This window comes from Bos javanicus, chromosome X (assembly GCF_032452875.1).
Source record: "Bos javanicus breed banteng chromosome X, ARS-OSU_banteng_1.0, whole genome shotgun sequence".
Taxonomy (NCBI): Eukaryota; Metazoa; Chordata; class Mammalia; order Artiodactyla; family Bovidae; genus Bos; species Bos javanicus.
In genome coordinates this window covers 73,073,003-73,099,383 of record NC_083897.1, presented here as the reverse complement: position 1 = coordinate 73,099,383, position 26,381 = coordinate 73,073,003, and the positions used below count along the sequence as shown (strand labels likewise).

Below are 26,381 nucleotides of genomic sequence, written 5' to 3'. Positions count from 1 at the left end.
TATCCACACTGTTCTCCAGAGTGGCTGAATTAGTTTGCAATCCTATCAATAGTGTAAGAGAGTTCCCTTTTCTCCACACCCTCTCCAGCATTTATTGCTTGTAGGCTTTTTTATAGCAACCATTCTGAATGGCATGAAATGGTACCTCATTGTGGTTTTGATTTGCATTTCTCTGATAATGAGTGATAATGAGCATCTTTTCATGTGTTTGTTAGCCATCTGCATGTCTTCTTTGGAGAAATGTGTTCTTTGGCCCATTTTTTGGTCGGGTCGTTTACTTTTCTGGAATTGAGCTGCAGGAGTTGCTTGTATATTTTTGAGATTAATTGTTTGTTGGTTGCTTGGTTTGCTATTATTTTCTCCCATTCTGAAGGCTGTCTTTTCACCTTGTTTATACTTTCCTGTGTTGTGCAAAAGCTTTTAAAATTAATTAGGTCCCATTTGTTTATTTTTGCTTTTATTTACAATATTCTGGGAGGTGGATCATAGAGGATCCTGCTATGGTTTATGTCAGAGAGTGTTTTGCCTGTGTTTTCCTCTAGGAGTTTTATAGTTTCTGGTCTTATGTTTAGATCTTTAATCCATTTTGAGTTTTTTTTTGTGTATCATGTTAGAAAGTGTTTTAGTTTCATTCTTTTACAAATTGTTGACCAGTTTTCCCAGCACCACTTGTTAAAGAGATTGTCTTTTCGATGTTATTCTTGCTTACTTTGTCAAAAATAAAGTGCCCATAGTTGCATGGATTCATCTCTGGCCTTTTTATTTTGTTCCATTGATCTATATTTCTGTCTTTGTGCTAGTACCATGCTGTCTTGATGATAGTGACTTTGTAGTAGAGCCTGAATTCAGGCAGGTTGATTCCTCCGGATCCATTCTTCTTTCTCAAGATTGCTTTGGCTAGTCGAGGTTTTTTTGTATTTCCATACAAATTGTGAAATTATTTGTCTTAGTTCTGCGAAAAATTCCGTTGGTAGCTTGACAGGGATTGCACTGAATCTATAGATTGCTTTGGGTAGTATACTCATTTTCACTCTATTGATTCTTCCAATCCATGAACATGGTATATTTCTCCATCTATTTGTGCCCTTTTTGATTTCTTTCACGAGTGTTTCATAGTTTTCTATATATAGGTCTTTTGTTTCTTTAGGTGAATCTCTTCCTAAGTATCTTATTCTTTTCGTTGCAATGGTGAATGGAATTGTTTCCTTAATTTTTCTTTCTGTTTTCTCATTGTTAGTGTATAGGAATGCAAGGGATTTCTCTGTGCTAATTTTATATCCTGAAATTTTACTATATTCATTGATTAGCTCTAGTAATTTTCTGGTGGAATCTTTAGGGTTTTCTATGTAGAAGATCATGTCATCTGCAAACAGTGAGGGCTTTGCTTCTTCTTTTCCAATCTGGATTCCTTTTATTTCTTTTTCTGCTCTGATTGCTGTGGCCAAAACTTCCATAACTATGTTGAATAGGAGTGGTGAGAGTGGGCACCCTTGTCTTGTTCCTGACTTTAGGGGAAATGCTTTCAGTTTTTCACCACTGATGATAATATTTGCTGTGGGTTTGTCATATATAACTTTTATTATGTTGAGATATGTTTATTCTATGCCTGCTTTCTGGAGGGTTTTTATCATAAATGGATGTTGAATTTTGTAAAAGGCTTTCTCTGCATCTATTGAGATAATCATATGGTTTTTATTTTTTAATTTGTTAATGTGGTATATTATGTTGATTGATTTGCAGATATTGAAGAATCCTTGCATCCCTGGGATACAGCCCACTTGGTCATGATGTATGATCATTTTAATATGTTGTTGGATTATGTTTGCTAGAGTTTTGTTAAGGATTTTTCCATCTATGTTCATCAATGATATTGGCCTTTAGTTTTCCTTTTTTGTGGCATCTTTGTCTGGTTTTGGGTGATGGTGGCCTCATAGAATGATTTTGGAAGTTTACCTTCCTCTGCCATTTTCTGGAAAAGTTTGAGTAGGATAGGTGTTATGTCAGGAGCCACCACGGGAGATCCCACCCATGACAAGGTCATGTGGAAGAGATCTGACGAGCAAGGCTTATCAGAACTCAAAGTACCCCCTGAATCTGTTCGAGCATCTACCCCAAAACCCAAATCTGTCTACTGTTTATTATATTATGTCTTTTACCAACTCTTTTGTCATTAACAGGGGGCTATCCCCGACCAACTTTCTCTGGAAAAAATCACCTTAGGGCTTTAGTTAATTAGTCTCTGGGCATGATAGGAGTGTTTCAATTCAAACCCCTCTGGTGGCTTTCTAGCTTGCCTGACAGGCTTATCTAGACTCTTGCAGCTACGCATGTGACTGTTTACAGCCTCCCAACCGTGAGAGACATGGGAAGCCTAAAACATTCTAAAAATGTAGAGCCTTTCAAAGAGTTAAAAACTATTAGAGTAGTGCTGGTGTAGGATTTCATTGTTAAGCCAGTGCTTGCTGCCAAGTGCCCATATCCCTTATCCATTGTACACCTGAGAGTGCATTAGTTAACATAGTTGGAATATAAGAAAAACAAGTAACAGTCTTGGAATTAACCACATCAGACCTTTGAGCTAGTTGGTTCTTTCTTTGTTGTAACTTACTGCACCTTTGCTCTGTGAGAATGTAACTCTGATTAGCACTTTCTAAGGCTGACATAGATTAAAAATATAAAGAAAAAACACTTCAAGAGAAAATAAGTTTTCTGGGTGAGCAGGCTTTATCAAAAAAGGGTCATAAAATGTCCACAAGCCTCCAAGGCCAGATATTGTACACAACATTGTTTGTGGAAAAGGTATGCAAAAAAAATCCTGGTTTTGATAATGACAAAACAGATGTAATGTTTGGGCTGACTCTGTATGACTTTGCACTTTCATTTCCTTCTATGTACAAGTCAAGGTATAAAAGTTCCTTTTAAAAATAAAGTTATAGGCCTCGCTCACTGAAGCTTGGTCTCCCCATGTCATTCTTTTTTTTTTTTTTCTTTCTTTCTTTTCCCTCCTTTTCTCTCTGTTCTTCTTTCAGGAAGACTCCTTGGGGCACAGGAGCTCTCTGAGTTCACTTTTTTGCCTGGGCTTCTAAGACCTGATCGGGAAGGCGCCTTGAGTCTTCACCAGGGAGGGGGCGCCCTGCATCCTCACCCCACCGAGAGGGTGCCTGCAGGCTCCGTGAACAGAACAAGTTCCGTGCCAGGAGATTTGTTGTCTTTCTGTGTTTAACAAGAAAGATCAAGCCCTGCTCTCTGCTTTGCTATCCTTTCTCCTAGGTCGTCATCCTGAGGGTACCCCTGGATCCTGCTGGGGCTGGACCCCGGCAAGTGGTGCCCGAACAGGGACCCAAAGGTAAGTCTCCCCCATTGTACAGTTTTCGGATGGCTTAGGACCCCACTCAGGGTGTCACAGACCCCCCTACATAAGATAGATAGGGTGAAGAGTGGAAAGTAAAAATCTTTTCGATAAAGAGATAAAAAAGATAGTAGATTTTATGACATGGGTAACTCTAAAACTAAAAAACAAAAACTCTTAATAAAAATAATCTTAAAACTGTTAGACAAAAAAAGAGTTAAGGTTAAAAAGGCTATTCAATCTTTTTTTACATTTGTACAAAAACAGGAAAAAATTTTTTTTCCTCTCTGCTTCATTTATTTCTATCATTATATCTTCTACCTCACTTATCCTATCTTCTGCCTCCATTATTCTACTGTTGGCTCCCTCCAGAGTGTTTTTTATCTCATTTATTGCATTATTCATTATTGATTGACTCTTTTTATTTCTTCTAGGTCCTTGTTAAACTTTTCTTGCATCTTCTCAATCCTTGTCTCTGGGATATTTATCTGTAATTCCATTTTGTTTTCAAAATTTTGGGTCATTTTTACCATCATTATTCTGAATTCTTTTTCAGGTAGACTCCCTATCTCCTTTTCTTTGGTTTGGTTTGGTGGGCATTAATCCTTTACCTGCTGAGTGTTTCTCTTCCTTTTCATCTTGTTGAGATTGCTGTGTTTGTGTTGGCCTTTCTGTATCCTGGCAGTTTGTGGTTCCTCTTTATTGTGGAGATTCCTCCCTGTGGGTAGGGTTGAATGGATGGCTTTTTGGGTTTCCTGGTTAGGGAAGCTTGCTGCAGCATTCTGGTGGATTTAGCTGGATTTCTTCTTTCTGGAGTGCAAATAAGTGTCCAGTAGTGAGTTTTAAGATGAGATTGATGTGACTTTGGGCAGCCTTTATATTGAAGTTCTTGTGTTGCTGGAGAATTTGCATGGTATGTCTTGCTCTGGAGCTTGTTGGCACTTAGGTGGAGGTCAGTTTCAGTGTAGGTATGGAGGCTTTCGGATGAGCTCTTATAGATTAATGTTCCCTGGAGACAGAAGTTGTGCTGTTCTCAGATTTTGGGCTTAAACTTCCTGTCTCTGGTGTTCAGCCTTATTCTTACAGTAGCCTCAAGACTTCTCCATCTATACAGAACTGATGATAAAACATCTAGGTTAAAGATGAAAAGATTCTCCACAGTGAGGGACACCCAGAGAGGTTCCCAGAGTTACATGGCAAAGAGAAGAGGGAGGAGGGAGATAGAAGTGACCAGGAAGAGAAGAGGTGGAATAAAAGGGGGAGAGAACAAGCTAGCCAGTAATCAATTCCCTATGTGTTCTCCACAGTCTGGAACCCTCAGAGAGGTTAACAGAATTACACTGAGAAAAGAAGAGGGAGGAAGGAGACAGAAGTGACCAGGAGGAGAAAAGGGGCAATCAAAAGGAGAGAGACAGATCCAGCCAGTAATCAGTTTCCTAAGTGTTCTCCATAGCCCAGAACACACAAAGAGATTCACAGAGTTGGGTAGAGAAGAAAAGGAGGAGTTGGAGTTAGAGGCGACCTTGTGGAGAGAAAGGAGAGTCAAAATGGGTAGAGAGCAATCAAGCCAGTAATCACACTCCCAAGTAAAAATAGGTACTGAAGATTTTGTTTTTAAAGGTACAAAATTGATCACAAATACCAAAAAGCAAAGATTAAAAATCTAGAGTAGAGGTTAGACTCTCAAAAATACAATATTGTAAAGTTAAAAAATAAGAAAAGAAAGAGCAAAAAAAATACAATATTAAGAAAACAAAGTCACAAAAATTATAAAATATATATATGAAGTTTGCTTTAAACATAGTTTCTTTTTTTTGCAAGGTAATAGTAGGTTATAAATATGAAAATTAAAGGAGTAATAGAGGACTAAAAATAAAAAATAATACATTTTAAAATTGATAATAGTAAGTATATATCTAGTAATTTCTCTGGAGCTGTTGTGGGCTGTGTGGGATCAGTTCAGTTTCAGATAGTTTCTTGATCCAGCTTATAATGGTCAAGATCTATAGGCCCCTTCCAATATAGTCGGTGCTGACTACAGGGTTTTAGTCTGTTGCACCTGTCACTTCTAGAGCTGTTCCCTTTGTTTATTTTAGCTTCTTCATTTTGCTGGTCTTTTCAGTGTCTAATTTCCCCCCTGACTCAAGGGGGCGTAAGTGGTCACTTATTTAGGCTCATTTGTTCAGTCATGCTGTGGGGAGGGAGGAACACTGCAAACATATATCACTGGCATGTGTGGGGATTGCTCACAGTGTCTTGGCCACACTGGGTTTGCCTGCACTCACAGCATGTGCGCTTTCCCAGTCTACACTTCTCAGGCTCTAGGTTGCTCTGACGGGGAACTGTCTGAGGCGGGCCGTGCGTTGCGTGCCCATCCCAGGTCTAAACCGCTCAGTTTCAGGTTCTCAGGTACTCCACAAAGGTGCAGACTTGGTTGGGCCTGCGTTTTGTGCCCTTTCCAGGTCCGAGCATCTCAGGCAACGAGGTGGTTGGTGAGCGCAATCTCCCCAGGTGGTGAGTGCATCTTATCACCTCCCCAGTCCCAGCCGCTCAGTTTCCTGGATGGTAGCAGGCGCGCCTGTCTCAAGTGTGCTGTGTGTCTCTTCTGGAGAGCTGATCTCTGTCTGTGACTCTCCCGGTGAATGTCAACCATCAAGAATCCCAAGAAGTCTTAGTTAGCGACTGGAAGCCTGCTTACAGTTTGGTAGAGGATGCCTCTCTGGGACTGAGATTGTCCCTTTCCAGCTCTGGTTGCTCCCCCGCTGCGTCCCTGTCTCTGGTGGGGGATGGGCTGGCCCACAGTCAGCTAACTCTCCTCTGGTATTTGCTCAGTCCTTTGTTCTGTGAGCGTGCCTGGCAATGCCTTAGGTTAGGGCTTTTTGCAGGATAGTTCTCTCTCTTCCTCTCTCTTTTTTCTCTCTCTTTCTCTGGCTATCCCACAGTTTGGGTTGCTATTTCACATTAGTTCCCTCTGATTGCCCTCAGGGCATTCAAGCCCAGTCGTTACCCTAAGCAATGCAGCCTGCGCCTCCCTGTTCAGCCCCCGCTTGCTGGTGGTGGATGGGAGAGCTAGGAGTTGCTGTTAGGCACATAATCTGAGGGTTTTATTTATTTATTTATTTATATTTTCTCCCCATTATGTTGCCCTCTGAGATTCCAAAACTCCCCACAGACCCACTGGTGAGAGTGTTTCCTGGTGCTTGGAAACTTCTCCTCTTTAAAACTCCCTTACCAGGCCAGATCTCCATCCCTATCTCTTTTGTGTTTCTTTTTATCTTTTATATTTTGTCCTACCTCCTTTCGAAGACAATGGGCTGCCTTTCTGGATGCCTGATGTCCTCTACCAGCATTCAGAAGTTGTTTTGTGGAATTTGCTCAGGGTTCAAATATTCTTTCAATGAATTTGTAGGGGAGAAAGTGATCTCCCTCTGTCATTCCTCCACCAACTTAGGACCTCCTAATGAGGACGCCTCATCATTTCAGCTTTAACCTGTTTGTGTTTTGGGATATAAAGTGAGTTTCTTATAGACAGCATATAGTTAGACCATGTTATTAAATCCATATTTCAATATACACCTTTTAGTTGAAGTTACATTTGAAGCAATTACTAATAAATAGCAGTGCCTGTTATTTTGTATTTGTTTTGATATGACACCATTTCTGTCCTTCATCTCTCCCATTACTGCCATCATTTGTATTTAGTTTTTTTCTGTAGCTTATTTCTGTAGAGAGTTTTGACTCCCTTCTTATTTCTATTTGTGTATATTTTAAATATATTTTCTTTGTGGTTATCACAGAAATTGCAATTAATATTCTAAATTTATAATGTTATATTTCTAATTGATACAATCTTGTCTAAAACAATATATAAAAATTTTACTCATGCGTATTTTTCCAAAAACTTTTGTTTTTATCACAAATCCATCTTTATACATTATGTAACCAATAATGCAGATTTATTGTTTTTATGCATTATCTTTTAATTCATATAGGAATTAAAAAAAGAGTTACAAACAAAAATAAAATAAAACTGGAATTTATATTTATTTGTGTGGTTACCAATACTGTAATTCTATATATCTTTTTATGTCTTTGAATTATTGTTTAGTGCCCTTTCATTTTATCCTAAATGAATCTTTTCAACATTTCTTGTGTGGTAGCTCTACTGGGTCCATTGGTAACAAATGCCCTCAGCATTTGTTTATCTGGCAAAGGTGTTTTTATTTTTAAAATTTTCTTGCTGCTTTTAATTTTTTTAATTGAGATATAGTCAATGAACAAAACCTATGTAAGCTACAGGTGTAGAATATAGTGATTCACAATTTTAAAGGTTATACTGCATTTATAGGTATTATGAAATATTGGTTATATTTCTTGTTATGCAATTTATCCTCATACTTTATTTATTTTATACATTACAGTCTGTACCTTTTAATCCCCTACTCCAAAATTTCTCCTCATTTCCCCTCTCCCAATTGGTAACCACTAATTTGTTCTCTATCCATAAGTCTGTTTCTGTTTTGTTATATTCATTGGTTTGTTTCATTTTTTTAAAATATTCCATATACAAGTGATGTCAAAGAGTATCTGTCTGTCTTTGTCTGACATTTCATTTAGCATAATGTGCTTTAAATCCATTCATGGTGCTTGTTGCAAATGGAAAAATTTCATTCTTTTTATGGCTGAGTAATGAAAAATGAAAGTGAAAGTTGCTCAGCCGTGTCCAACTCTTTGTGACCCCATAGACTATACAGTCCATGGAATTCTCCAGGCCAGAATACTTGAGTGGGTAGCCTTTCCCTTCTCCAGGGGATATTCCCAACACAGGGATCGAACCCAGGTTTCCCACATTGCATGAGGATTCTTTATCATCTGAGTCACCAGGGAAGCCCAAGAATACTGGAGTGGGTAGCCTATCCCTTCTCCAGTGGACCTTCCTGACCCAGGAATTTTGACCCTAGAATCGGACTGGGGTCTCCTGCATTCCTGCATTGCAGGTGGATTCTTTACCAGCTGAGCTACTGAGGAAGTCCATGGCTGAGTAATTATATATATATATATATATATATATATATATATATATATATATATATCTCTGTTGATAGACACAACTTGCTTCCCTATATCAGCAATCATAAATAATGCTGTTATGAACACTGGAGTGCATGTATCTTTTTGAATGGGTGATTTTTTTTTTGTGTGTGTGTGTGTGTGTGTGTTGGATGTATACTCAGAAGTGATATTGCTGTGTCATGTGTTCAGTCACTAAGTCGTGTTTGACTCTTCACAACCCCATGGACTGTAGCACACCAGGCTCCTATATCCTCCACTATCTCTTGGAGTTTCTCAGAATTCATGTCCATTGAGTCCATGATGCTATCTAACCATCTCATCCTCTGCTACCCCCTTCTCCTTTTGCCTTCAATCTTTTCCAGCCTCAGGGTCTTTTCCAATGAGTTGGCTCTTTACATCAGGTAGCCAATGTATTGAGGCTTCAACTTCAGCAAATAACCCTTCCAATGAATATTCAGGACTGATTTGCTTTAGGATTGACTGGTTTGATCTCACTGCAGCCCAAGGGACTCTCAAGAGTCTTCTCTGGCACCATGATTTGAAAGTATCAGTTCTCCAGCACTCAGACTTTGTGGTTCAGCTCTCACATCCATACATGAATACTGGAAAAACCATAGCTTTGACTACATGGACGTTTGTTGGCAAAGTGATGTCTCTGCTCTTTAATATACTGTCTAGGTTTGCAATAGCTTTCCTTCCAAAGAGCAAGTGTCTTTTGATTGCATGGCTGGAGTCACCATCCACAGTGATTTTGGAGCCCAAGAAAATAAAATTTGTCCATGCTTCCACTTTTTCCTCTTCCATTTGCCATGAAGTGATGGGACCAGATGCCATAATTTTAATTTTTAATGTGGACTTTCAAGCCAATTTTTTCAATCTCCACTTTCACCCATATCAAAAGGCTCTTTAGTTCCTCTTCACTTTCTGCCATTAGAGTGGTATCATCTGTATATCTGAGGTTGTTGGTATTTCTTCCAGCAATTTTGATTCCAGCTTGTGATTCATCCAGCCCAGCATTTTGCATGATGTATTCTGCATATAGGGCTTCCTAGGTGGCACACTGGTAAAGAATCCATCTGCCAAAGCAGGAGATACAAGAGACGTGGATACAATCCCTGTGTCGGAAAGATTCCTTGGAGTAGACAATGGCAGCCCATTCTAGTATTCTTACCTGGGAAATCTCATGGAGAGAGGAACTTGGTGGGCTACAGTCCAGGGAGTCATAACAAGTAGGACATGATTGAGTGACCGAGCACACACACACACACTCTGCTTATAAGTTAAATAAGCAGGGTGACAATACACAGCCTTGTACTTTTTCCCAATTTTGAACCACTCAGTTTTTCCATGTCCAATTCTAACTGTTGTTTCTTGACCCTTATATAGGTTTCTCAGGAAATAGGTAAGGTGTGGTTCATCATGACCTACACAGACAAAGGGTCATGTGTTAGTTCTCTTTTTAGTTTCTGTAGGAATCTCCATACTATTTTCCATAGCAGCAGCACCACTTAACAATTAACAGTGTACGAGAGTTCCCTGTCCCCACATCCTCACCAAAAATTTTGTGGTCTTTTCGATGACAACCAGTCTGACAGTGTGAGGTAGTATCTCATTTTGTTTGGTTTTATTTCCATTTCTCTTATAATTCACGATGTTGAGCCTCTTTTCATGTGCTTTTTGTCCATCTGTATGGCATCTTTGAAAAATATCTATTTAGATCTTTTGCCCGGTTTTTTATTGGGTTGCTATTGTTATTTTTTTTGAAGTTTACTTGTATGAACTGTTTATATATTTTGGACATTAATCCATTATTGGTCATGTCATTAATAAATATTTTCTCCTATTCCGTAAATTTTCTTTTCATTTTATCAATGGATTCCTTTCCTGGGCAAAAGATTTTAAGTTTAATTAAGTCCCCTTTGTTTATTTCTCATTTCATTTCCTTAGCTTTAGATAGATAGATCCAAAAAAATTACTATGTTTTATGTCAAAGAGTGTTCTGCATATGTTTCCCTCTAAGAGTTTAATGGTTTCTGATATAATGTTTATGTCTTTAATGCATTTGAGTTTATTTTTGTATATAGTGTGAGAAATGTTCTAATTTCATTCTTTCACAGGTAGCTGTCCAGTTTTCACAATACCACTTATTGAAGAGTCTGTCTTTTCTCCATTGTATAATCTGCTTCCTTTGTTGTAGATCAATTAACTATAAGTGTATGGGTTTATTTTGGGCTATCTGTTCTGTTCTGTTGATTCATGTGTCTATTTTTGTGCCAGTACCATAATGTTTTGATTACTATAGCTTTGTATTTTTAGTCTGAAGTCAGAGAGTGTGATTCTTCCAGCTCTGTTTCTCTTTCTCAAAATTGGTTCAGCTAGTTGGGCCTTTTCATTTCCATAGATATTTTAGTATTTTTTGTTCTAGTTCTGTGAAAATTGCCTGTTTTGATAGGGATTGCATTGAACCTGTAGATTGCCTTTAGTAGTATGATCATTTTAACAATATTAATTCTTCCCAATCAATGAACAGTATACTTTTTCATGTTTGTCCTTGACATTGTTTGACTTTCTAAATACACTAGTATACATGGGTACATTTGAATGACCTAATTCCCCAAAGAAACTCATTCTTCAGGTATTCCTCTCAAGCTTTAGGCAATGTATTCTATATCTTAATTATAATTTTTGCCTCAGGTGACTGTGGGTTAATTCACCTTGAAAAGTTTTGAAGCAGTGCTCACTGCTTTTCTATCCTGAGTGAGTTCTGAGTTTAAAACTATTAAAAAATATATACTGTAGTATTTTCTTGTGTTTTATTTCATTTTTCAGAAATGCTGGTATCATACAACTATGTTATTTTCATTATGTAGCCACTTTCCTTTTCAAACTATCTGCATTGCAGAATTTATAAAGGTTACTTGAGACTTGGGAATGACTCTTGCTTTATTCTACTAGCTTTTTCATTTATACTGTGAATTTAGGGGCAGCCCTGTGTTCATCCTCTAATGGTATAATGGGAAACCTTTTCCTCTTTTGACTTTACTCACGTCCCTAGAAGTTTTTATTCTCTTTTGTCTTAATTTTGGGAAATTGCACATGGGGCATAATATGAGTTTCCTTTGACTTCCATAACAAATTACCACAAAATGAATGGCTTAAAATAGTAGATATTTAATTTCTCACAACCCTGAGGTCAGAAGTTTGAAATAAACGTGTTAGTAGGTTTGCATTCCCTCTGGAGTCTCTTGGGGAGAAACCATTCTTTGCCTCTTTCAGCTTCAATTGTTTCCAGACATTCTTTGGCAAGAGGTCACATCACTCCAATCTCTATCTCAGAGGTCATGGTGGCTTATCTTCTTTCTATAATATCACTCTAATAAGGACTATTGTCATTACATTTAGGACCCACATGGATAATTCAGGGTGATTTCCTCATGTCAAGATTCTGACATTTGCAAAGACCCCTTTTCTAAATAAGCTAGTATTAATAAATTCTAAGAATTAGGATGTGGACATATCTTTTCAGAGGCTACCATTCAATCCATTACAGGGAATTTTGAAGGGGAGATGATAAAAATGCCTTCTCAGTGGATGACTGTCAGGGTGTTAAATCTGCAAAGTCAGTAAACTTTTTATATTCCCCAGATTAATAGTCCTTTGGGCAGCTCATGTTAATGTTGTTATGCTGGATGTCAATCATCCTGAGTTTTCTTATTCTCTGGGGAATAAGGGATTAAAAGGGGCAAAATGTTTCCATATGATAGGCATTTTCTCTATTTTAAAGGAAAAGCTGATTTTAAATTGTCAATGATGTATCTATCTCCCTTTATTCTCTGATCACCAGGTTCATAAAAGTCTCCCATCATCCATTTCATGAACTTTAAGATTTCTATATCTGCGGGCTCACCCTCAACCATCTTTGATCCTCTCTTATAATGGAATGTGAAACTGAATACACAAATAGACAAAGGCCAGTTCTTATATGAAAACAGAAGTCAAACCCATAACCTGCAACAACTAACTCAGGAAGCCAAACCACAACCTTTGCAGTAAACTGAGCAGGAAGTCAAACAACCTCCTGTAGCAATAAGTTCAAAACAGCCAGAACACAATCAACAACTGCCAGCTTCCTTAATTTTTGGTTCTGCTTACAAATTAGGACTAAGTGACAGAAACAAAACATGCTTCCCTAACAGATTAAACCTAATATGCCCTGCTTCTAGTTAGTCTGCTTTCAGTTCCCCCTTGCCAACAGTTTCCAATCAGAGCATATCTGAAGCCTTCATTTTTTTCCATTATAAAGATTTCCTACTCCTTTGCTTGCCTTTGAGCTTTTGAAAAATGTAAGTGATGGTGACTACTTATTATAGCAATATCTGATTAAATAAGCCTTTATTGTTTTCACCTGGTTGGTCTTTGTTTTTTCCCTTAAAAGGCATGGGAAAGTTTGGGATGTTCTTTCATTCACTGTAATGGAGGAGTAAGGGTTTACCAGGCTGCCCTCAGCCCCATTATCCTAGACCCTTGCCTAAGAATTTCAATTTCTCAGTTGTGATGCAATGAGAGGCTCTGGCTTGACTTTAGAAACAAGAGGTACCATTCTTTTCTGTTTTGTGGTTCCCCTAAACCTAGGTGGGATTTTTAAGGACTCTATTTCCCACCTCTCTGGGAATTTTGACCATAAGGAGGGCCAATATGTGAGACTTCTTTTATAGGGACACACACTACGGACACACTTTTTGCTGCTTTCTCTCCTTTTAGATCCTCTTCTTCTCCATTAAAATAGGGCCTTTTACCTCACCTATGTAATGGGTCAAAAATCTAGATTTATCACTTATTAACTCTGTAGCTTTTTGAAAGTTTCTACCTGGCAATTCATTTTCCTCATTCATAAAATAGGTATGATTATAGCACCTATCTCACAGGGTTGTAAACACTCTATGTAGGTAAACTCATATACAGCACTGTCGAACAGACACTATGTCTGGAACATAGTGAACACTGAAGAAGTACTTACAATTATGACTTTCAAAGAAGACAGTAGTTCTAAACTGTTATTAGTGCTGTGATAAAAATAGGTATTATATGGGCTTGCAAGTGTGTAAAAAAAAGGCAAGATAATGCAAAACTGGTACATCTAGGAAACTATAAATAGGTAAGGAAGGTTAATGGGGAAGATAGTTGGATGTAACTAAAAAGCGTGTAAAGAATGATCTACAGAAATTTGTTTCACAGAATGAATATAGAGTTTAAATTTTTAACCTATAGATAAAAACTTCTCAAAAATTAGTACATAATCTAAAGCTGCTCATGTAAAATTCAAATATCTTTGCTCAGTTTTAGAGGTCTAGGGAAAGGTCCAGGAATCCACATGTTTATTAAGTTGTGCAGATGATTCTGAGGGCTGTGGTTTTCTTATACCACACTGTGAGAAACTTTTTGCCGCAGCTACATATATTTGATTAAATTTATGTTTTGAAAGATCTAATTCTATTGTTCACAACTCGAGGTGCACATTAAAATCATTAAAAATGTGATCCAGTTTTTAAAATTCCTCAGGTGATTCCAATGTTCAGTCAAGGTTGAAAAGTCTTGACTTAGCACCAATGCAAAGGGCAGATATTAGAATAGTAAAACTGGAAGCAAGCAGTTAAAATATTTGCAAGAATGATGAGGACAGGAAAAAGGGCAATAGCTGGAGAGCTGGAGGAGTAGCTGAGATATTAAAACCAGTACATCTAGAGTTTGGTAATTTATGGCATACAGAAGTGAGGGATTGGGTGATATTAACAGTGAGTCTCAGGATTTAGAGTTAGGGTTTGAGTGAAGGGAGGTGCCATTCAACAAGATGGAAACCACAGGAGGAGAAACAGATTTGGAAGAAGACTACCATTTTATAGCAGAGGTGGAGGGATGACCTAACATTTTTTTATTCTTTGGTACTGGTTCCCAGACTTTAGTATACCAAAAAGAAAAAAATAAAAGTCACCTGGGGGGTTTGTTAAAAATACAAATTCTTATTTCCTCCCTATTTCCATCTGGGAGGATTTGGAATGGAGCCCAGTGATCTTTTTTTACTTTCATTCTTTTGAACAGCCCCAGTACAGTATATAGGCTTTTGTTAAATGTATTGATAAACGTTTACTAAAAGTAAATTAAAAATTGCACTAAAAGTCTATTTCATGACTATGAATTGACAGCTACTAATGATTTAAAAGAAGAGTCTGGTGTTGATATTAAACAATATTCTTATTTTTATACAGTTCCACATTAATAAAATGCTTACAGTGTAATAGAGAGATTTTAATGCATAATGGAAATAGAAAGTCTCATATAAAAAAAAAAGAAAGCCTCATATGTTAGTGATTACAACTTAGTCTAGGTAGTGATTAACTTTAATGAAAGTTTAACTCTATTATAAATAAAAGCAACTGATGTATATGGGAGTATATGTAGATCCACCTTGCTAAATATATTTTGTGTTATTGCTGACCATTAATTCTATCTTCAGAAATTTCAGAATCTCTCTGCTCTCCTTTGCCTTGTGAAGTATTTCAAAATCCTAAAAAAAATGAATAAATAAAATAAAATAAAGTTATAATATCAATTTTGATAATTTCCAGTATGAAGTTGTTAAACTCAAGTATCTAGGTAAGTTTGCTAATTATCTTACCTGGGCCTCTACAAACTGCTGCCAGCTAAGTTAGAGAAAAAAAATTTCCTCAGAGGATCAGTCATTTTATACTGTAATGTATGATGAAAAATACCAGATAAGTATCCCAAAACATGGTTCATGATAAAATTTCCTTTTGTGATGTTTTCATAATAAAATACAGATTTCCTTATCTTCAGGGACATAATTAAGTCATTCCAAAAATGGATATACCTGTACTTCTTACCCCATGAATATTTTATTTCCTCATATAAATGGCCTTAAAATATGAAGTCAAAATAAAACAAACATGGGCATTTATTCTTACTCCACAATATTCTCAGTCTTTGAATATCTGAGGTGGTAGAACCTTAAGGGTGGAAATCTTCATCCTCATTTCTTGAAGTACTTTCAAACTGACAGAAATATTTATTAATACATACTTTATTTTGTAAGTATCTAAAATTCTGGTCACTTCTTCCTGTCTCTGCTTCACCTAGATAGACAAAGATATAGAAAGGAAGAGTTCAACTGATCTCAATGTTTTATGTTTTATTTTCCCTGTCCATTATGCTATAGAAGAGGAACAGCTTTTAATGGTATAATATTTTTGAGGCACTCCAACATAAAAACAGACTTAAAGAATACAATATGTAACCATTTGACTTAAATTCACAGAGAAAAAGAAGTTAAGCAAAGTGAAGAGGCAGAGAACTACTCTCAATTGAAAGCAAGGCAAAACACTGAAAAAATAAATAATGAAACCAAAATAAAGAATTTACCAGATAGAGCATTCAAAATATTGATAATAGAAGTGTTAAATCAATTACAAAAAAGAATTGATCCAAACACTGAATATTTAAACAAGGAACTAAAAACTAAAATATACCCAATCAAAAATAAGTATTTCAATACCTGATATAAAAATTACCCTACAATGAATGAATACTAGATAAAGAGATACAGAAAAATGAAAAAGTAATCTGGAAGATAGAATGATGGAAATCACGCACTCAGAGCAGCAGAAAGAAAAACTAATGTTTTAAAAATGAAAGCAATCAAAGAGACTTCTGATATAACATTAAGCACTTTAATATTCACAGTATAGGGGTACCAGAGGTAGAAGAGAAAGAGAGGGGTGTCAAAAACTTATATGGAGTAATATGGATGAAAACTTCCCAAATCTGAAGAAAGGAACAGATATTCAGGTACAGGAAGCACAAAAGTTCCCAAATAAGATGAAGCCAAAGAATCCCATACCAAGATATGTCACAGTTAAAATGACAAAGATAAAAAAGATAATTCTAAAAGAAGCAAGAGAAACACAATCAGTTACAAGGGAATCCCATAAAACTATCAGCTAATTAATTTTACAGCAGAAACTTTGCAGACTAGAAGGAGTGGCATGATATTTAATATATTCAAAGTGTTGGAAGGGAAAAACCTGCAACCTCGGATATTCTACCCAGAAAGATTATCATTTAGAATAGAAAAAGAGGGCTTCCCTGGTGGCTCAGTGGTAAAGAATCTGCCTGCCAATTCAGGAGACACAGGTTCAATCTCTGATCGGGGAAGATCCCACATGCCTCGGAGCAACTAAGCCCATGTGTCACAACTATTGGGCCTATGCTCTGGAGCCTGGGAGTCACAACTACTGAAGTCTTCACACCCTGGAGCCCATGCTCCACAACAGGAGAAGCCACTCCAGTGAGAAACTTGAGCACTGAAACTGGAGAATAGGCCATGCTCTCTGAAACTAGAGAAAGCCAGAGCAGCAATGAAGACCTAGCATAGCCAAAAATAGATAAATAAAATTATTAAAAGAAAAATAGAAAAAGAACTTCCCAGACAATCAAAGACTAAAATAATTAATCAATACTAAACCTATCCTTAAAGAAATGCTGAAGGGTCTCTCTCAATGAAAAGAATTAAGAATTCACAGGAAAGGGAAAAATCCCACTAGGAAAGAAAAATATAGTAAAAAATGAAAAACACCTAAACTAGCCAATATATAGATTAAAATACAAAGAAATTGTAAAAGCAACTATAACTACAATGAACTATTAAGGGATAAAAATGATGATGTAAAATAAGACATCAAAAAGAAAAAATATGAAAGAAGGGAATAAACAATATAGATCCTTTAGAATGCATTTGTCATGAGAGGCTACTGTTAGCAACTATATGCCAATAAAAATGGACAGCCTGGAAGAAATGGATAAATTCTTAGAAAGGTACAAACCTCCAAGATTCAACCAGGAAGAAATAAAAAATATGAACAGACTAATCACAAGTACTGAAATCAAAACTGTGATAAAAAGTCTTCCAACAGATGGCTTCACAGGCAAATTCTGCCAAACATTTAGAGAAGAGCTAACACCTATCCTGTTTCACCCTGATACCAAAACCAGACAAAGATATCACACAAAAAAAGAAAATTACAAGCCAATATCACTGATGAACATAGATGTAAAAATTCTCAACAAAGTCTAGGAAACAGAATCAACAACACATTAAAAGGATCAAACACCATGATCAAGTGGGGTTTATTCCAGGGATGTAAGGATTCTTCCATATATGCAAATCAATCAATGTGATACATCATATTAACTAATTTTTCAACACAGTTGAACACCCATATGCAATAAAAACTCTCAGAAAATCAGCATAGAAGGAGTCTAACTTCTATAGTAAAGGTACATAATAAAGGTACAACAAACTCACAGCAAACATTACTGTCAATGGTGAAAAATTGAAATCATTTCCTCTAAGATCAGGAACAAGACAAGGGTGCCAACTGTCACCACTATTATTCAATATAGTTCTGGAAGCCCTAGCCACAGCAGTCAGAGAAGGAAAAGAAATAAAAGTAATCCATACTGTAAAAGAAGAAGTGAAACTCTCACTGTTTGCAGATGACATGATAATATACATAGAAAACCCTAAAGATAATATCAGAAAATTACTAGGGCTAATCATTGAATTTAGTAAAATCACAAATACAAAATTAATAGACAAATCCCTTGCATTTCTATACACTAACAACAAAAAATCAGAAAAAGAAATTAAGGCAATAATGCCATTTATTATCACAACAAAAAGTATGATGCCTAGGAATAAACCTACCCAAAGAGACAAAAGACCTGTATGCAGAAAACTAAAAGACACTGATGAAAGAAATCAAAGATGACACAAACAGCTGAAGAGATACACCATGTTTTTGGATGGAAAAATAAATATTGTGAAAATGACTGTACTATCCAAAGCAATCTACAGACCCAATGCAATCCCTATCAAATATTTTCCAAAGAACTAGAAGAAAAAAATTTGCAATTTGTATGGAGACACAAAGCCCCAAATAGCAGTTTTGAGAAAGAAGAATGGAGTTGGAAGAATCAACCTTCCTGACTTATGACTATACTACAAAGCTGCAATCATCAAGAAAGTAAGGTAATGGCACAATACTAGAAATATAGATCAATTGAACAAGATAGAAACTGCAGAGATAAATCCACACACCTATTGACATGTTATCTTTGACAAAGGAGTCACAAATATACAATGGAGAAAAGACAGCCTCTTCAATAAGTTATGCTGGGAAAACGGGACAGCTCTGTGTAAAATAATGAAATTAGAATACTCCCTCAGTTCAGTTCAGTCGCTCAGTCATGCCCGACTCTTTGGAACCCCATGAATCGCAGCACGCCAGGCGTCCCTGCCCATCACCAACTCCCGGAGTTCACTCAGACTCACATCCATTGAGTCAGTGATGCCATCCAGCCATCTCATCCTCTGTCGTCCCCTTCTCCTCCTACCCCCAATTCCTCCCAGCATCAGAGTCGTTTCCAATGAGTCAACTCTTTGCATGAGGTGGCCAAAGTACTGGAGTTTCAGCTTTAGCATCATTTCTTCCAAAGAAATCCCAGGGCTGATCTCCTTCAGAATGGACTGGTTGGATCTCCTTGCAGTCCAAGGGACTCGCCAGTGTCTTCTCCAACACCACAGTTCAAAAACATAAATTCTTTGGTGCTCAGCCTTCTTTACAGTCCAACTCTCACATCCATATATGACCACAGGAAAAACCATAGCCTTGACTAGACGGACCTTTATTGGCAAAGTAATGTCTCTGCTTTTCAATATGCTATCTAGGTTGGACATAACTTTCCTTCCAAGAAGTAAGCGTCTTTTAATATCATGGCTGCAGTCACCATCTGCAGTGATTTTGGAGCCCCCAAAATACAGTCTGACACTGTTTCCACTGTTTCCCCATCTATTTCCCATGAAGTGATGGGACCAGATGCCATGATCTTCGTTTTCTGAATGTTGAGCTTTAAGCCAACTTTTTCACTCTCCACTTTCACTTTCATCAAGAGGCTTTTTAGTTCCTCTTCACTTTGTCATCTGTTACTATACCGTATTTCCCCCATTGTCTTTTCCCCTGAAATACAGATTACCTCTAAAGTAAAACTGCAATAGTTGGTTATCTTTTAAAACTGTTTTATAACTACAACTTTTTGTTAATAGCTGTAACATAAATTTTAAACTTTGAAGTTTCTACATTTTCATATGATAGTCTTGGAATAAAACCTGTGATGAATAGAATTAGAAAACTTATGTGAAAGCGTTTTGACATGCACAAACTCCAGCTTATTCAAATAGGATTTTTTTGTTTGGTGACTTGAAAATGTTATCTAGTCATGCCTAGAAAACGATGCTTATTTCCAACCACTGAGAAATTTCTGACATTTAAAATGCAGCATTTTCACTTTCTCAGGCTCATTCGTTTTCAAAATTGCAAAAGCATGATGCATGTGACTAAGTCAAATTTCTATAGTGGTTTTTCAAAACCTTTTCAGAGGAAACCATTAAGAGAACAGTTGCTTAGACCAATGCTAGTCTGAGTGTGGTTCATAAGGCTGGCAGTATCTGCTTACCTCATCTGAAAACTACAGTCAGAATTTCTGGGAGTGGGTCTCAGGAATATTTTAATACATCTTCCATATTTTTATGTTACAGTTTGAGCTACACAGATCAACACTTGGGTGAGACTTCTACTGTATCCACTGTAGTCCCTACTGATTGAAAATCACTCCCTCTTACTCAGTACCATATCCAATAACATGATTCACAATGTTAAAACACACACACACACACACACACACATAATCAAATGGCCCATAATTTTCTTTTTTAAACTACTTTTTGTTATTGTTTCTTAGTTAAGTGTTAGTCGCTCAGTCGTGGCTGACTCTTTGCGATCCCATGAACAGTAGCCCGCCAGGCTCCACTTTCCATGGAATTCTCCAGGAAAGAATACTGGAGTGGGTTGCCATTCTCTTCTCCAGGGGATCTTCCTGATTCAAGGACTGAACCCCAGTCTCCTGAATTGCAGGAGAAGATTCTTTACCAACTGAATGACCAGGGAAACCCATTGTTTCTTAGTATCCAGGTGAAATAAATCCCTACTCTACATGCTGCTGCTGCTGCTGCTGCTGCTGCTGCTGCTGCTCCTAAGTCGCTTCAGTCATGTCCGACTCTGTGCGACCCCATAGACGGCAGCCCACCAGGCTTCCCCATCCCTGGCAAGAACACTGAGTGGGTTGCAATTTCCTTCTCCAATGCATGAAAGTAGAAAGTGAAAATGAAGTTGCTCAGTCGTGTCCGACTTTTAGCGACCCCATGGACTGCAGCCTACCAGGCTCCTCCATCCATGGATTTTCCAGGCAAGAGTACTGGAGTGGGGGTGCCATTGCCTTCTCCGAATCTACCTGATGAAGTTTTATGAAAGCAATGCACTCTTTCTAGGCTGAGACCAAATCTCTTTCCTAGCGTGTATCATAGTATCTGACACAGAGCAGGAGTTTGATGAATGTTTGTCAACCATATATAACCAACCCCACCTCTTTTTTAAAAAAGTAGCCACTTAAAATTATGTATGTGGCTCAAAATATATTGCTGTTGGAGAGCACCATTCTATAGTACTTCCTACATCTTGGTTAAAAAGAATTCATCTAAACTTCAATTAAGCTAAGAAACGTCTGATTTATGTAAATACACGTTCTACTTTGAAACTAATCAGTTTGTCTTTTTGGGGTTGCCCAGGCTTCTCTTGGCACCCTGCTCCAGTACTCTTGCCTGGAAAATCCCATGGACAAAGGAGCCTCGTGGGCTGCACTCCATGGGGTCGCTAAGAGTCAGACACGACTGAGCAACTTCACTTTCAATTTTCACTTTCATGCATTGGAGAAGGAAATGACAACCCACTCCAGTGTTCTTGCCTGGAGAATCTCAGGGACGGGGGAGCCTGGTGGGCTGCCATCTATGGGGTCGCACAGAGTCGGACACGACTGAAGTGACTTAGCAGCAGGCTTCTCTAAAGATTCTGGCCATTCACTCAATGGCATTTCCCCCCTCTCGTTCTAAACAAAGTTCTTTATTTCTTCCATTTGAAACATCAATAACATTATTGGAAACCCTTAAGATGAGCTCAGAACACAGAAACCTCCCAGATCAATCAGTTCTTAGAACACAACCTGGGTGAAGGTGTTAACCACATTCCCTGTTCTCATCTGCACCTGGCACCCTGAAAACCTAGTGAAGAGGAGCTGAACAATGAAAAGCAGGGAGGAGATAATAATGTCTTAGCACAATCCTAAAGTTCCCAACTGGAATGTCTTCAGTATTTTCTGCCTGCTGGGGTTTTTTTTCTTTCCACTCATCTCCCTAGAGCCTGACATGCTGGTATAATAGATTTTACTGGAGATTATTGTTTCTACTCTGAAGCTGTTTTGTAGAAGTAACACAGCCAGCCTGATGATTCCAGCTCAGCAACGCTAGATGCTGTGTCCAAAGGCCCAGCCCTTCTCAGGGACGTTGCTAAGGGCCAGGGACCCTGTGCTCAGATTGGCTGGGAAATAAGTGCCCTCATGGAGCAAGAGCTTACCCATTCTGGGAACTCTGGGCATCTGGTGACTAACAGGTTATAGTCATCACCAGCCTGGTGGGAGGGGCTAAACTGTCTGAGAGAACAAACTCTAGTTAAGGGTTCTTTCCTCTCCTTATCTCTGCAGCCCAGGGAAAGAGTGGCAGGAAGAACTGAAGGACTCTGCATTCCTGCTGTCTCTTCTCCCACTTCCTTGCTTGGGAATGGTGGTGAGTGTTAGCTTTCATACTTGACAAAAGTGGCCACAAATGAAGTGTCAAGACACCTGAGGGAGAAAATGGGCAAAACACAAAGTGATGTGTGAACAAAACAGACATATTAGAACTCATGCTGCTTAGGTTTGTAGGAACAAAGCAAATGGTGCCAGTGCTTACCTGTATGGGACTGGACCACCACAACAACCTATTTTTTATCTTTTCTCTTAGGCCAGGGAGGTACCTTCTTTCCCTCTCCAGTCCCTCCCCCTACTAGAGGATATGCTTTGCATGGCACACCTTCCTTCCTGGAGTTGAGTGTTTTTGGTTTGTAGTCTCTGACACTCCTAGGACTTCCTTTCTCCCTGCAAAAAGATGACCCCACACTTTAATGTCTGTTTTCCCTTCAATAACTTCATAGCTCACTATCCCAGCTTTTATTCTTGAGTTTTGATCTTTTCCAGTAGTTGAAGATCAGAATAACATTTACAAGATTTGGGGGGTTTTCCAAAAATGGGTAATGAAAATTGAGAGAGAAGTGGCAAAGAACCTCAGCACCAGCTGTGTTAGGCAAATCTGGATTCCGCTTCATAACTATGGATCTTATTACGTATAAGATAAATTATTTCACCTCAATTTCTCTATTGTTAAAGTGAGAAAGGTCATGTCTACCTAACAGCATCATCTGTGAAGAGTAAATGAATTGAGTATGTAAAAGTGGTCTGACAAGACAATAATTATTATCAAAGATAATAAATGCCAGATTCTTTGCATGCTGCTTGGAAACAGCCACATTAATATGAAAAATAATAATAATAAATATCTACGTTCAAGAAGCTAAGAGAGTGGTGACTGATGAGATGAGGTAAAAGCAGTGTAGAAAAGTCTAAAATAGGGTAGGTGGGTCAAGACACTTCAGGGATTTGAAAAAATGAGTGCTAAACTGACCTTAAGGATATATATTTGCCAGGAAATTACAAGAATGAAGGAATTTTAAGTAAGATGAAAGTCATGAAGCAACATGGTAATTGCAACTTCAAAGTGCACCTGGAAGAAAGAAGGCTAAAAAAGTTTCATGTTAGATTTTTATTTTTAGCATTTCCCAGGCTATTTTCTGTTTTGTTAAAGTGTATAAAATCATAATTTACAGATTTGCTGAGATTAAATAAGTGCAGATGTTGCTTAAAAGCATCTTTCACATGTGAGACACTCAATAAATTATATCTATTCCTATTATTAAACCATTAGAATCCATTGAAGGATTAAGCAGGTTTGTGTGAAAGGTGGATAAGTCTAACATGTCAACTGGATTTGAAAGGGGGCAAGTTTGGAAACAGCTGCATAATCCAAGAATGAATTGACAGTAGTGAAAGGCAGAGACATTTAGAACAGAAGACTGCTAAAATGTGGATCAGCCAGATATAGAAATGAGTAAGGAAAAGGAATTATACAGTGGAAGGGACAAATAGATTCAAGGGATTAGATCTCCTAGACAGAGTGCCAGAAGAACTATGGACAGAAGTTTGTGACATTGTACAGGAGGCAGAAATCAAGATCATCCCCAAGAAAAAGAAATGCAAAAAGGATTTTCTTTCTTTTTTTTTTTTTTTTTGTCTGAGGAGGCCTTACAAATAGCTGATAAAAGAAGAGAAGTGAAAGGCAAAGGAAAAAGGAAAGATATACCCATTTGAATGCAGGACTCCAAAGAATAGTAAGGAGAGATAAAAAAAAACCTTCCTCCATGCTCAATGAAAAGAAATAGAGGAAAACAATAGAATAGAAAATACTAGAGATCACTTGAAGAAAATTGGAGATGCCAAGGGAACATTTCATGGAAAGATGGGCACAATAAAGGACAGAAATGGTATGGACCTAACAGAAGCAGAAGATATTAAGAAGTAGCAAGAATACACACAACTATACAAAAAAGATATTTATGACCCATATAACCACAATGGTGTGATCACTCACCTAGAGCCAGACATCCCATAATGTGAAGTCAAGTGGGCCTTAGGAAGCATCACTACGAACAAAGGTAGTGATGGAATTCCAGTTGAGCTCTTTCAAATCCTAAAAGATACTGCTGTTAAAGTGCTGCACTCACTATGCCAGCAAATTTGGAAAACAACAGTGGCCACAGGACGGGAAAAGGTCAGTTTTCATTCCCATCCCAAAGAAAGGCAATGCCAAAGAATGCTCAAATTATTGCACAATTGCACTCATCTCACATGCTAGCAAAGTAATGCTCAAAATTCTCTAAGCCAGGCTTCGACAGTATGTGAAGCCTAAACTTCCAGATGTACAATCTGGATTTAGAAAAGGCAGAGGAACAAGAGATCAAATTGCCAACATCCATTGGATCACTGAAAAAGCAAGAGAGTACCAGAAAAACATCTTCTTCTGCTTTATTGACTATGCCAAAGCCTTTGACTGTGTGGACCATCACAAACTGTGGAAAATACTGAAAGAGATGGGAATACCAGAGCACATTACCTGCCTCCTGAGAAACCTTTATGCAGGTCAGGAAACAACAGTTAGAACTGGACATGGAACAATAGACTGGTTCCAAATAAGGAAGCAGTACATCAAGGCTGTATATTGCCACCTGCTTATTTAACTTATATGCAGAGTACATCATGAGACATGCTGAGCTGGATGAAGCACAAGCTGGAAGCAAGTATTTGGGAAAAATATCAGTAACCTCAAATATGCATATGACACCACCCTTACGGCAGAAAGTTAAGAACTAAATAGACTCTTGATGAAAGTGAAAGAGAAGACTGAAAAAGTTGGCTTAAAGCTCAACATTCAGACAACTAAGATTATGGCATCTGGTCCCATCACTTCACGGCAAATTGAGGGGAAACAATGGAAACAATGAGACACTTTATTTTGGGGGGCTCCACAATCACTGCAGATGGTGACTGCAGCCATGAAATTAAAAGACACTTGCTCCTTGGAAGAAAAATTATGACCAACTTAGCATATTAAAAAGCTGAGACATTACTTTGTCAACAAAGGTCCATCTAGTGAAAGCTGTGGTTTTACCAGTTTTCATGTACGGATGTGAGAGCTGGACTATAAAGAAAGCTGAACTGTGGTGTTGGAGAAGACCTCTGAGAGTCCCTTGTACTGCAAGGAAATCCATCTAATCAATCGTAAAGGAAATGAGTCCTGAATTTTCATTGGAACGGCTGATGCCGAAGCTGAAACTCCGGTACTTTGGCCAACTGATGTGAAGAACTGACTCATTGGAAAACACCCTGATGCTGGGAAAGATTGAAGGCAGGAGGGGAAGGGGATGACAGAGGATAAGTTGGTTGGATAGCATCACCTACTTGATGAACATGAGTTTGAGTAAGCTCCAGGAGTTGGTGATGGACAGGGAGGCCTGGCGTGCTGCAGTCCAGTTCAGTTCAGTCTCTCAGTCGTGTCCGACTCTTTGCGACCCTGTGTACCACAGCATGCTGTCCATCACTAATCCCCGGAATCCACCCAAACCCATGTCCATGGGGTCACAAAAAGTCAGACACAACTGAGCCATTGAAATGAACTGAAGGCAAAAGAAATGGAATATAACCAGTAAAGTTTAGATTAGAAACAATTTCTCCATTTCCTTTTAATATTCTTTTGTGATAGCAGTGGTAGAAAATCTATTTTTTCAACAATTGTTTTCATTATTTTTCTGGTGTGGAATTGTGGAACATTCTCTCATTTGCTATTCCTGCCCTTCCAAGCTATGTTAATGCACTATTTCTTAAAAGAAGATGTCTTTGACCACCTAAAAAAGAGATTGATATGATTCATATAACTATAATTAACCTATTCTGTAGGCTATTTGTGATGCTTATTTTGAAATAATTATTTGTAAAACAAAAGCTATATTGATAACTGTAGCTGAAAGTATCAACTATGTAGAAATATTATTCATGTTTTACAGTCTACTTTGGCAGTTTGCATTGTGTTTAAAATCATTCTAAATAATGGGCTAGACCCTTGTGAGATTGAGAAAATAGACTCAAAGAAAGTAGCATAGATTTTTTTTTTTGGTACTCTTATGTATTTGGGTTATTTTTAATCAAGCAAATAACACATGAATACATAGGCATTGTATCAATATAATGATTAAAGCCATATGGAAGTATAGGGAGTAAAAGATAAAATCACCAG

The 26,381-nt window shown here is 37.8% G+C and overlaps 1 protein-coding gene across 2 annotated transcripts in view; it reads left to right on the top strand.

Moving 5' to 3' along the window:
- Positions 1 to 593: 593 nt before the first annotated feature.
- The window catches only part of LOC133243111 (TLR adapter interacting with SLC15A4 on the lysosome-like), a 30,777-nt gene continuing 4,989 nt past the window's right edge, over positions 594 to 26,381 (top strand). Inside the window, exon 1 of one of the 2 annotated variants that reach the window (XM_061409607.1) lies at positions 594 to 3,346. The gene's annotated coding sequence lies outside the window, so the exon portion shown is untranslated. Of the gene's footprint in view, positions 3,347 to 20,596; positions 22,227 to 26,381 lie in introns of those variants that run through there. The other variant, XM_061409606.1, reaches the window with a different exon arrangement.